Raw genomic sequence first — 12125 nt, forward strand, 5'->3', positions numbered from 1 at the left:
ATCTTTCCATTTGTATGTGCCCCGACCGCCTATCAGAAGCAAATGCAAGGCTGGAGGAAGCCACATCCATTCAAAGTCAGTGTCCATAACAAGATCAAAGACGAGAACAGACATGAAGATGAGTAGGGAATACAAACCAGTGGACATTCTGGTTACTTCAGGTAGAGGATAAAATAACTCCTCTTACTATGTTTTTTAAAAATGAGCAACAAACTTGACAATAGCTACAGGAAATAGAAAGTGACAAGGCATATTTTAAAAAGAACCAAGAGAAAGTTCTAGAAGTTTTTTTAAGAAATCAATTAAAATAAAAACACAATGGACCTATTTAGCAGCAAGCTGAACATAACAGAAAAAGAGAATTATCAAATTTGAAGATAGATCAAAAGAAATTACCTGGGCCTGCCCGGTGGCAAGAGGGTGTTAAGCACTGCACTATGAAGCAATCTGCAGCCTCTGTAGCATGAGTTCGATCCCTGGCCGGCCAAGGAGAAACCCACATGGTGAGGCAGACCTCTCCTGTCTCGCCTGCTGCTCCCCTCAGCAGCGTGTTTCAGTCAGTCTGCCTGTTCTGTTCCCCATTCTGTCTCTGGTGAATCCTTTCACCCCCCACATCTCTGGCCTGTGCCCCAGCTCTTGCATGCATAAATAAATAAATCTTAAAAAAAAAAAAGAAAGAAATTATCTGCAATGTACTTCATAGCGACAAAATGGTGGAAGATCGTGACAAAAGGGTAGAAAACTTGGAGAACATACTGAGATGACACCTAACATATTTAATCAGAATCCTGAGGAAAAAGAGAATGAATGGAGCAGTGGAAATATCTGAAGGGGCCATGTCTGAATATTTTGAGTATTTTCCAGAATTGGTGCAAGATATCTATCCACAGACTTAAGTAGCTTAAAAAATCCCAAGCAGATCCGATAAATAGACATTGATCTTTAATGAAAGACAGAAACAATAAAAATATTAAAAGTAATCTGAAAACAAAACAATTTACTTTCAAAGAATGGTGATGAGACTTCCAGATCTTTCTGAATGGCAGGGATAGAAACCAGAGGACAATCGAATGGCATCTCCAAGGTAATGAAACAAAATATGTGCCAACCTAGAATCTATACTCATCTGAAATATCTTTTAAAAATGAAAGGAAAATAAAGATTCTTTTGGGCAAATGAAATCTGAGAGTTCATCACAGGCAAACCCTCACTAAAGAATATTCTAAAACATAGACTTGAAGCAGAAGGAAAATGATTTAGACGGGAGGTTGGAGGCATAAATAAAGGATAGGTAATAGAGAACATGGTAACTATGTGGACAAGTATTTAAAACATTTACTGTAATAAAACAGCAATAATAAAGTCTAGTGAAGTCTAAAATAAAATGAAAATACCAGACAATATACCTATAAATTGGGGTAAGAAGTAGTGTTATCCAAGAGCAGGGTAGAGATTTTGATTTTAGTCTCTGATAAGTGAAATGCATGTGTTATCAGCTCTAGGGTAAACACTAAAACAAGGGTCTAGGTCAGGATGTGAAGGTCCATGGGCCAAATTCAGCTTGCAGCCTGTTTTCGTATGTCCTGCAAGCCAAGAATGGCTTCTACCTATTAAAAGGGATATAAAGATCCAAACAAAGACTGTCTATCAAACTGTGGTGTGCAAAGTCTAAAATATTTGCTATCTGATCCTTTAGAGAAAAAGGGTGTACTAAAGGAATAGAAATAGAATATATCATTTCAAACTAGTTAAGGGGACAAAATGAAATAAAACCTTTGCATGCAATGTTTTAAAGCACATGAAGAAATAAATTAGCATGAGGAAGATAAGCAGTACAAAATAAGATGGTAGATTTAATTTCAACAATGTGTAGAAGATATATAACACATTTACATTGATTATAAGTAGATTAACTGCTCCAGTAAAAAGGCAAAGAATTTCAGACTAGATGGTGGGGGTAGAAGAGGAGGTGGTGGATTACACTGTTTGAAATGGACAGATACATCTAAAACATAAGAACAGAAAGTTTAAGATAATAAGATAAAACTAGTAGAAAGAAAGCTGATGTAGCTATATTTATAAAAGACAAAGCAGACTTAAGGCAAAAAGCATTACCAGAGATAAAAAAATAATGATAAAAGTTAATTTCCCTAGAAAGACACAGCACTATTAAGTTTTTCTGTACCTAGTAAGTTCAAAATAAAGAAAACAAAACTTAATAAGGCTACACAGAAAAATAGACAAATCAACAGCCATAATAGAATGGGGATACAGAAGATTTGAAGAACTCAGTTAATAAACTACACTTAATTAACATAGTCGAACCCTGCACAAAACAATTACAAAATACACATTTCAGGCATATTTAGAACATTTGTAAATATGACTCAAATTCTGAACCTCAAAGCAAATCTCAAAAAATTGCAAGGAATTTAAATCATTCAAATAATGTTTCTCTGATCACAATGTGATTAAGATAGGAGTCAATATAAAAGACATAACTAGATATAATCATGTGTTTGAAACACTTACAGACACACTTCTTTCTAACATATGAGTTAAAGAAGAAATCATGATTTGAAAATAAAAATATTTAGAAATTTTGCTAAAGTCATCTTTATAAGATTAGAAAAGAATAACATTAATTAGGTAAACATCCACCTCAAAGAGCTGGAAAAGGATAATAAATTAAACATAAAAAAGGCTAAGTTAGAAAATTATGAAGATAAAAGCACAAGTTATTAAAACAGAAAGTAAACATAAAATTAAGAAATTCAAAAAACTGATTTGGTTCTTTGAAAGACAAACAAAATTGACAAATCTCTGGAGAACTGATAAAGGTAAAGAAAAAGTCACAAATAACTTAAGTCAGGTAGGAGAAGGGGAACATCATTTTGCTACATATGAAAGAGAATACTTAGACCAAAAATTTAATTATAAAAACCTAGAAAAACATTGTTTACTCTAACTGACTTAAACAGAAATATCCCAAACTGTCCTATACATTAAATGATTTCTCTCTAGAGTCAAAATCTTCCCACAAGGAAAATTTATAGCAAGACAGCTTCTCTGGCAAATTCCCTGAAACATTCTAAAGAGAAATAACTACAAGTCGGCCCAAATGCTTATGAAGACTCAAAATCATTTTAGGAGGTTAGCACCAAAACCCAACATGGATGAGAAAAAAATTACAACCTGCTCTCTCAAGAACCCAGATGCAACAGTTCTAAACAAATATTAGCAAACTGAATCTGTTCATACTTCAAAAGATGTTATGATCTAATTAAATTTAACCGGGCCTCCCTGGTGTCACAAGGGGTTATGACACAACCCCTGGCCGGGGAGCTGCCCACATGCTCCAGCAGACCTCTCCGACTCACCCACTGCTCCCCTCAGCAGTGTGTTCAGTGTGTTTCAGTTTCCGCCAGTTTTGTTGCCCACGGTCTCTGATGAATCCTCTCACCACCACCACCCCGCCCCCGCGCACCTCTGACCTGTGCCCCAGTTCTTGTGTACATAAATAAATAAATCTTTTTTAAAAATTAGATTTAACCATTGTAAAGTAGATTTGACATTAAAAAATTCATGTAACTCACAGCATGAATAGACCAAAGAAGAAAATTCTAATGGCTTGCAATTATGCAAGAAAGATATTTGACAAAATTCAATATTTATTTATGATTTTAAATGAAAAAAAAAAAAAACTTAGCAAACTAGGAACTTCCTGAATCTGATAAGTGTATATTTTTAAATCTTATGGCAAATTATAATTTATGATAAAATGGCCCAAAACTCTCCCTTTGAGATTAATAGCAAGATAAGAAAACCCTCTTATAACTGCAGCTGTTTGATAATATTCTGTAAAAACAAGTCTGTGCAGGGCCTCCCTGGTGGGATAAGGGGTTAAGCTGCAACCTATGAAGCTATCTGCAGCCTCTGCAGCATGAGTTCAATACCCGGCCAGGGAGCTACCCACATGGCACAGCAGACCTCTCCTGTCTTGCCCACTGCTCCCCTCAGCAATGTATTTCAGTCAGTCTGCCTGTTCTGTTCCCTACTCTGTCTCTAGTGAATCCTCTTACCCCCCACACCTCTGGCCTGTACCCCGGCTCTTGTATGCATAAATAAATAAATCTTTAAAAAAAAAAAGAAAAAGAAAAAATTAAGTCAGAGAGGCCAAGAAACTTGCCAGATCAGTGGTGAGCAAGTGGCAGAAGCAGGATTTGAACCCAGGCTGTCTGGAGGTGCTGTATCCTTGCTTCCTGCCTCCCCACCGACCCTCATAGAATAATTGTGGTGAACATTCTGGGCATCCCATATGGAGCTGCAAACTGACACATACAGCCCCTGCTGCGACAGAACTCACTGTCCAGACCCCTCCCTGCCGTCCCTTCACTGTTCTGAAAAGGAATCAGAGGCTGGTCTGAATCTCAGCTCCAGCACTGAGCAGCTGTGTGACCCTGGGCAAGTCACTTAACCTTCCTAGGCTTCAGTTTCTTTGTGGGTTAGTGAGTACGATAATAATCAGACTTACGGGCCTCCCCGGTGGTGCAGCTGTTGAGCGCTGGGCTGCGAAGATGCCCGCAGCCTCTGCAGCATGGGTTCGATCCCTGGCCCCCGGATGAGGGACCTACATGGTGCGCGACATCTCCTGCCCTGCCCGCTGCTCCCCTCAGCAGTGTACTTCTGTCAGTCTCCCTGTTCTGCTCCCTGCTCTGGTGAATTCTCTCACCTTCCTGCGCTTCTGACTGTACCCAGTGCTTGTATAAATAAATAAATTAAATCTTTAAAAAAAAAATCAGACTTACCTCACAAGGTTGCTGTAGGGTAAATAATTGTCAGGCTTTTCTGCCCTCCCGCCATTAGGCTTGATGATGGATCCCTGTGGTCCTGAATGCATGCCTGATGGCGGGCACCTGGAGTGGGGTGTGGACCTACATAGGTGGGTACACCTGGGCTGAGAGACTGGGTTTATCAGGGCGGCGTCACGGGGATGCCAGCAGAGCGAAAGACAGTGATCAGAAAAGGAGCAGAAAGAGCTGCAGAAAAGAGTGAAGCAGAGGCCACGAGAGAACGCCAGAGAGCCCAGAAAGAGTGACGATTCACTGGGGGCTGGGAAGTCTGCCAGCCTCCCGGCCCCCTGGCACCCTGGCCTGCCATGTACCTGGTAAACTCAATAAAAGCCTGAAAAAGCCACCAAGGGCTCCAGGACTCTCTCCTTCACCCGTCTGCTCCAGTCATAGAGACCCTGCCCTGTGCCCTACCTGCCTCGACAGTTGCTGTGAAAATTAAATGAGTTGGGCCTCCCCTGGTGGTGCAGGCGGTTGAGTGCCACACTGTGAAGCTGTCTGCAGCCTCTGCTGCTCTGGTTCGATCCCAGCCAGCCGGCGAGGGTCCCACATGGCGCAGCAGACCTCTCCTGTCGTACCCTCTGCTCCCCTCAGCAGTGTATTGCAGTCAGTCTGCCTGTTCTGCTCCCCGCTCTGTCTGGTGAATCCTCTCACCCTCCAGTGAATCTGGCCTGTACCCCGGTTCTTGTATAAATAAATAAATAAATCTTAAAAAAAAAAGAAAGAAAATTAAATGAGCTAATATATGGAGAGAGCAGCCTGTACATCATGTGTTCTCCCATCATTATTACGGAGAAAGCGGGGCTCAGAGAAAGACAGGCTGACACAAGCATGGCCATGTCCACTTCCACATTTTTATCATTTTTCCAAAAACTGGTAGAATCACATAATTCTTCTCAAAAACACTCTCCCTTTTGCCATTAAATAAAACCCAAATTCCTCAGCCTCCTCTTTCCCGCCCTGAACACTGTATCAGTCACTTGTTCTGTCTATACTGCTGAGTAGTATACATGCTTAGATATTACTTACTTTTGCTAGGTTTCAGTCTTCATTCAAAGGTAGCAAGCTATGGGTCGTCTCTGGGACTCTGGGACTTGTTTCTGGTCCGCTCAGCACCATGCATCTTCGTTCCAGTGTTTCTACAATTGTAAACAGCCCATTAGCAGATCCTGGGGTGGAACTGCTAGGACACAGGTGTGCCAGGGTTCTCTTTACACAAGCTGCCAAACAGCATTTGCAACAGTGCTTGACCAATTTATGCTCCTACCAGCAATTTTTTTTAAAGATTTATTTTATTTATGCATACAAAAGCTGGGGGTAGAGGCCAGAGATGCGGGGGGTGGGAAGACCCACCAGAGACAGAGTGGGGAACAGAACAGGCAGACTGACTGAAATACACTGCTGAGGGGAGCAGCGGGCGAGACAGGACTTGCTCCCTGGCAGGTCGGGGATCGAACTTGTGCTGCAGAGGCTGCAGATTGCTTCATAGTGTGGTGCTTACCTCCTTGCACCACCAGGGAGGCCCCTCCTACCAGTAATTTTGAAAATTCCTTTTGTTTCACATCCTCACCAACATTTTAATGTTCCAGACACCTGTGTTTACCAAGTAAACAGGTAGAAAATAATGTCTCACTGTCTCATTTCCATGGCCCTGATCACCATGAGCTGAAAGATCGCTGTTTTCTGGCCACAGCTTTTTCATCCTTTTGTGAAATGTGGCTTTCTGATTTCTGCTTCTTTTTCTCCCGAGTGATTGATCCTTTTCTGATTGACCCATAGAGTTTCTTGACACCCACCTGAGTCTGTTATATGCTTATACTTCTCCTCCCTGGCTTCACCTGTCTCCCACTTCCTTAAAGGTGAATTTGGGGAAAAATTTTTTCAAAGATTTATTTATTTATGCGTACAAGAGCTGGGGTGCTGGCCAGAGGTGCGGGGGGTGAGAGGATTCACCAGAGACAGAGTGGGAAACTGAACAGGCAGATTGACCAAAGTACAGTGCTGAGGGGAGCAGCGGGCGAGACAGGAGAGGTCTGCTGCGCCAGGCGGGTAGCTCCCTGGCCGGCCGGGGATCGAACTCACACTGCAGAGGCTGCAGACAGCTTCACAGGCTGTGTCTTAACCCCTTGTGCCACCAGGGAAGCCCTGGGAAATTATTTTTATTGTGGTCAATTGTATCAACCTTTTTCTCATGGTGGACACTTTTTTGGGGTTTCATTTAAGAATTCTTTTCCCACCCTGAAGTAAGAAATAATAACTTCCAATAGTATTCAAGTTGTGCTTTTGACTGTACATACTTAGTCTATTTAGAATTCACGCTCACCTATGCTATAAGGCAACGCTCCAATTGCTCTTTTCCCTACGTGTGGCCAGTTTTGCCAGCTCCAAGTCTGTCTGTGCCCTCTCGCCCACTACTCTGCAAGCTTGCACTGCCGGTAATCAGGGACCCGCATCCTCCTCCATCTGTTTCCCAGCTTCTTTTTCTATTTGTTTGGCCAGTGGCTTTATCCGGGGGCAAATTTCCAAATATACGGGGATCTTTTTGATTATATTTTTGTTATCTCTAAAGCCGTGACATTGGGGACAAAGAATGTGCTCTGTTTGCGAACTGTTCTTTGAAGTTTGGAGCTTGTTTTCTACTCTAGTTACACAATCAGGTTTTGAAAATTGCTCATAGATGCCGGTGAAGCATCTGATTGTGGGATGAAAGAATCCAGTCAGTGTCCTAGCTCACGCTCCTTGCTCCTGTTGTCCATCCAGATCGCCTCCATTTGGGCCAATTTGTTCGCTTTGCTATCGACAGTTGAGTGTTTGAAATACCCCAGGCTGCTGGTGGATTTGTCAGTTTCTTCCTATTCAATTTTTGGAGGTCAGATTTATTGAAGTCAACTTATCCATGATGAAATTGACTTTTTAAATGGGCAGTTCTGAGTTGTAAGAGGTGTGTTATCTTGACCACGATCAAAATAAGGGACCAGGAAAATGAATAACTATAAGAATCAAAATCAACAAAAAACTATGAACCAGAGACACTCTATGGGGGGTGGGGGGCAGGGAGGGGAGGGATTGGGGTCAAAATAAGGGGATTGCAATTGTATGGGGAATATAAAAATAAAATTTATTTTTAAAAATAAATAAATAAATAAATAAAAACCATAAATAAATAAATAAATAAATAAATAAATAAATAAAAAACAAAACAAAATATTTACTCTTTTCATCACCCTAGAGAGGTCCTTCAAATAGCTGACACACACTGCATCACCTGGGTGATCATGAGCAGATCAACGGGATAAACCACGCAGCCAGATGGGCCCGGTGTCAAATGCTGCCCTATCCCCATCCCCTCGATTGTTGCCACTCCCTCATGGAAGAGCTTCTCGTTCTAGCCTCCAAGTCTCTTCTCTCTTTCTTGTCATGCACCTCCTTATCCCTCTTTCTGCATTCTTCATACGGAGCTTCCAGGTCACTAATTCTCAGAGCAGCTTTTTACCATTCATTGAAGTTCAGAGCTTGAAATTCTTTCATTGCTAGAAGCTCCACACATCTTCTCCCTACATCTCTCTTCCTTGCTATCTGCTTCATATGCTCATTTCTGTCATCTTTTTTCTTTCTTTATTTTTTTTGTTTTTAAGGATTTATTTATATATAGAAGAACTGGGGTACAGGCCAGAGGTGTGGGGGGTGAGAGGATTCACCAGAGACAGAGTGGGGAGCAGAACAGGCAGATCGACCGAAGTACGCTGCTGAGGGGAGCAGCGGGTGAGACAGGAGAGGTCTGCTGCACCATGTGGGTAGCTCCCTGACCAGGGCTTGAACTCATGCTGCAGTGGCTACGGATAGCTTCATAGGTTGCGTCTTAACCCCTTGCACCACCAGGGAGGCCCCTTTATTTCTTTAAACATCTCCCACTCCAGCTCCTGTTCCCTGGGGACTAAATCTGTTGCTCTCGAGAAGGTCAAGCTTGCCTTCTGGTGACTTGGTGAGTTTTGCATTGAAGCACCTGGGCTCCCGCCTCCACAGGCTGTGCTGAAACCTGAGCTCCTGCCACTTTATCCCATCACCGCTTTTATTTCTCTTCGTTGCACAGGAAATATTATGTTTACTGGTTAAATTGCTCGTTCATGTCTTCCCCGCTACTAGGAGGTGCTGACGGGTCATTTACACGTCCTCAGCCACCAGTACGGAGCCTGGCGTGTGGTGAGGCCTAGCGTTGTGTGATGGGAACACGAATCCTTGGGCCACAAGGCATAGGACCTGTGGCCAAAAGTCTTTCAGTCTGGCAGCTGAGCCCGATGGGGACCCAGACAGTCACACTGTGTGGGGTGGGTCGAGCGGGCAGGGCTGTGCCCCAGCTTAGATCCTAGAGGTCAGGGACAGCAGGGAGGTTAGAGGAGGGCCAAGCTGAGATCTTGGAGATGCTCTGTCTTCTTGCCACAGTGAATGGCGTGAGGGAGTGTTCCAGGCAGAGGACAAGGCCCTGTTCTGGCAGATGAGAGCAGCTCACTGTGACAGGATCCGTGAGGGGATGGAGGTGGGAGATGGCTCTGGAGAAATGGGCCCTTCAGCTCCTAAGCGAAGAGGGAGGGCAAGTGGAGGGTTTCAGCAAGGAAGGCAGTGGTCAGGGATGGCAGTGTGGAAAATTCTCTCTGGCTGCTGAGCAAAGCTGGGACTGGGCATGGGAGGTGGGGAGCCAGTTAGGAGGCTCTGCAGGGGCGGAGGCCGGGCCCGGGAGAGGATCGATTTTGGGGGTACCACAAAGCAGTCCCTTAGACAGTCCTGGTGATGACGCTGGCTGGCAAGGGGTGCACTGGGGAAGCCTTGACTTGAGTCAGCAAACGTGCAGGCTCACTCAGCGGGCAGAGGGACTTGCAGAGAGCACATGGGGGTGAGCTCAGGGTAAAGCAAGCACACCCCAGATTCCGGGCCAGTGCTCCTTTCTAAAAGGGTTGTGAGACTTACCAAAAGAATCTTTAGGATGTGCAGCTAAATCTGAATTTCAGATAAACAACAAATGCCTTTTCAGTATGTGTCGTCCAAATCGGACACCCTGTATTTCATCTGCCAGCCCTGCTCTCAAGCCCGCTCCCCACAGACCCACTAGGACTTTCTGAAACAACAGCAATAAAACGATGCAGAAACCTCTAGTCTGTGTCCCTCTAGCATCTATTTCTCATCCTTCACCAAGTGCCACCTCGGAGACCCTGCCCAGGCACAGTAGCACCCCAGACTCTAACTGCTCCATCTGTCTGCTAGTCTGGAAACCCCAAGAGCTGGACCAGGACCCAGCCTGGGCTAGGTCAGGACCTTGCTGGGGGTGAGGGGGAGCAGGGAGGCCCCGAGTGGTCTTTTTCTTCCCGGAGTGAAGCATTTCAGGAAGTGGTCCCTGCCCCGAGTCTGGACCCCAGCTGGGCTCAGAGCCTCACACCGGGGTCCATTACTTGGAAGACCAGACCCATCTTGTGTCTCTATGGCCACATCCTCCCTTGGACAGACCTGGGCCTGGTAGGGTCCTAGAGGCAGAGTGCAAGTTGGGGTCTGGGGGCCCAGTCAGAGCCCTGTCTCACTGAGCCACTGCTCCCTAGAGCTGCCCCAGACGAGGCATGGCCCCTCAGCACCCGCATTAGCCTGGGACTACCCCGAAGGCCTGGGGTACAACTCGGGACTGGGCCAAACCAAGGCAGCTGGGATTGGGGTGTACATCACCCTGATAGAGTGGTGGGTGCTCTGCTTGGAGTCAGAGCAGGAAAGACCTGGCAGTTGGCGAGTTTCCTGGAAGATGTGCTAAGTGAGCCCCTGGGACTTTATATAAATAGAGGAGGGGTGGAGAAGTAGGGGCAATGGCCTGGAGCTTGTACTGTGTAGGGAATATTCCTGAAACCGCCAAAGGCTAACAAAGGCTCTGGTCTTTTCTGAGGAGAGAGGGCAAGGAGGTGGCAAAGGTGAGGGACAGACGGTGTGCCCCAGTGAGGAGCAGGGCCTGGGGCTGGTCAGCCTCTGCGCTCAGCTGACATGGTTAATAACAGCAAAAACACACAATAACAGTAACAACCACTTCCTGAGCAGGGACTCCGTGCAAAGCCTCTTCAAATGGATGCTTTTTTTGTGTTGTCAGCATTCATTTGCTTTCTGGATTCGAAGGTTGAGGATTCAGTTTCTTGATATAATTTTGCAACTGAATTTTGTATTGTTTTGTTTTCTTTGCTTTTTTTATCTTTTTAGTTGTATCTGGTCTTATTTTCATTTCCTGATGTTATATTCTTTGAGTTCACTTTGTGACTATGAAGTATGTAGGCAGATGTGTGGGGGGGGAATAATAAAAATTGATCTTCCAAGGTTCTTTGCTGTTATGTTATTGTAACGAATTAGATGATGATAATAATCATAATTGCTAGCCTTTGGGTTATTTTATATTTCTTTCCTTTATTTTCTTTTTATATTTTAAAAGGACAGTTTTATTAGGAAAAGGAGAAACAAAAAGAGACACTTGCACAGACACAGGTGGGCAGAGAGCTGCTTTGCAAAGGCAAAAGAAATGACTGAGTAGTTACAGGACAGATGCGTAAATTTTTTTTTTAAGATTTATTCATTTTTATACAAGAACTGGGGTACAGGTCACATGCGTGGGAGGGTGAGAGGATTCACCAGAGACAGAGTGGGGAACAGAACAGGCAGACTGACTGAAATACACTGCTGAGGGGAGCAGCTGCCGAGGCAGGAGAGGTCTGCCACGCCATGTGGGTTTCTCCCTGGCTGGCTGGGAATCGAACCCGAGCTGCAGAGGCTGCGGACAGCTTCACAGCGCTGCGCTCAACCCTCTGTGCCACAGGGGAGGCCCTGAATTATTTTATTTCAGCTTCAAAATAGGGACTACAAGTGCCCCTGTTTTAGAGATGAGAAAACCAAGGCACAGAGAGGCTGGGTGGCTTGTCCACAGTCACATGGCCAGCAAGTGACATCTGGGTCCAGGCAGACTGGCTGCAGAGCCTGCACCTCTCACCACCTAGTGAAGGGCTATTTGCATCAAGAAGTGAACAGAGAGCAGTGGCTCCCCCTGGGAGAAAAGAAATCCGGCTGTGATCCCTCCCGGTGCCACTCAAAGTCATTAAAATCTGTCTGAGAGCCCAGAGCAGGGTCTTGAGCGCCTGCCCTGCCCAAGGATGTCCAAGACCCCCCCCCCAAAGCCCAAGAGGGCAATTCTGTTGGGAAAAGAGAGAGCTAGCATTCCCAGCCGATGCCACCTTGGAGGCAAGACCCCTCCATCTCGGTGTGTCC

Source organism: Talpa occidentalis, unplaced genomic scaffold (assembly GCF_014898055.3).
Source record: "Talpa occidentalis isolate TD23 unplaced genomic scaffold, MPIMG_talOcc4v2.1 talOcc4.17, whole genome shotgun sequence".
NCBI lineage: Eukaryota > Metazoa > Chordata > Mammalia > Eulipotyphla > Talpidae > Talpa > Talpa occidentalis.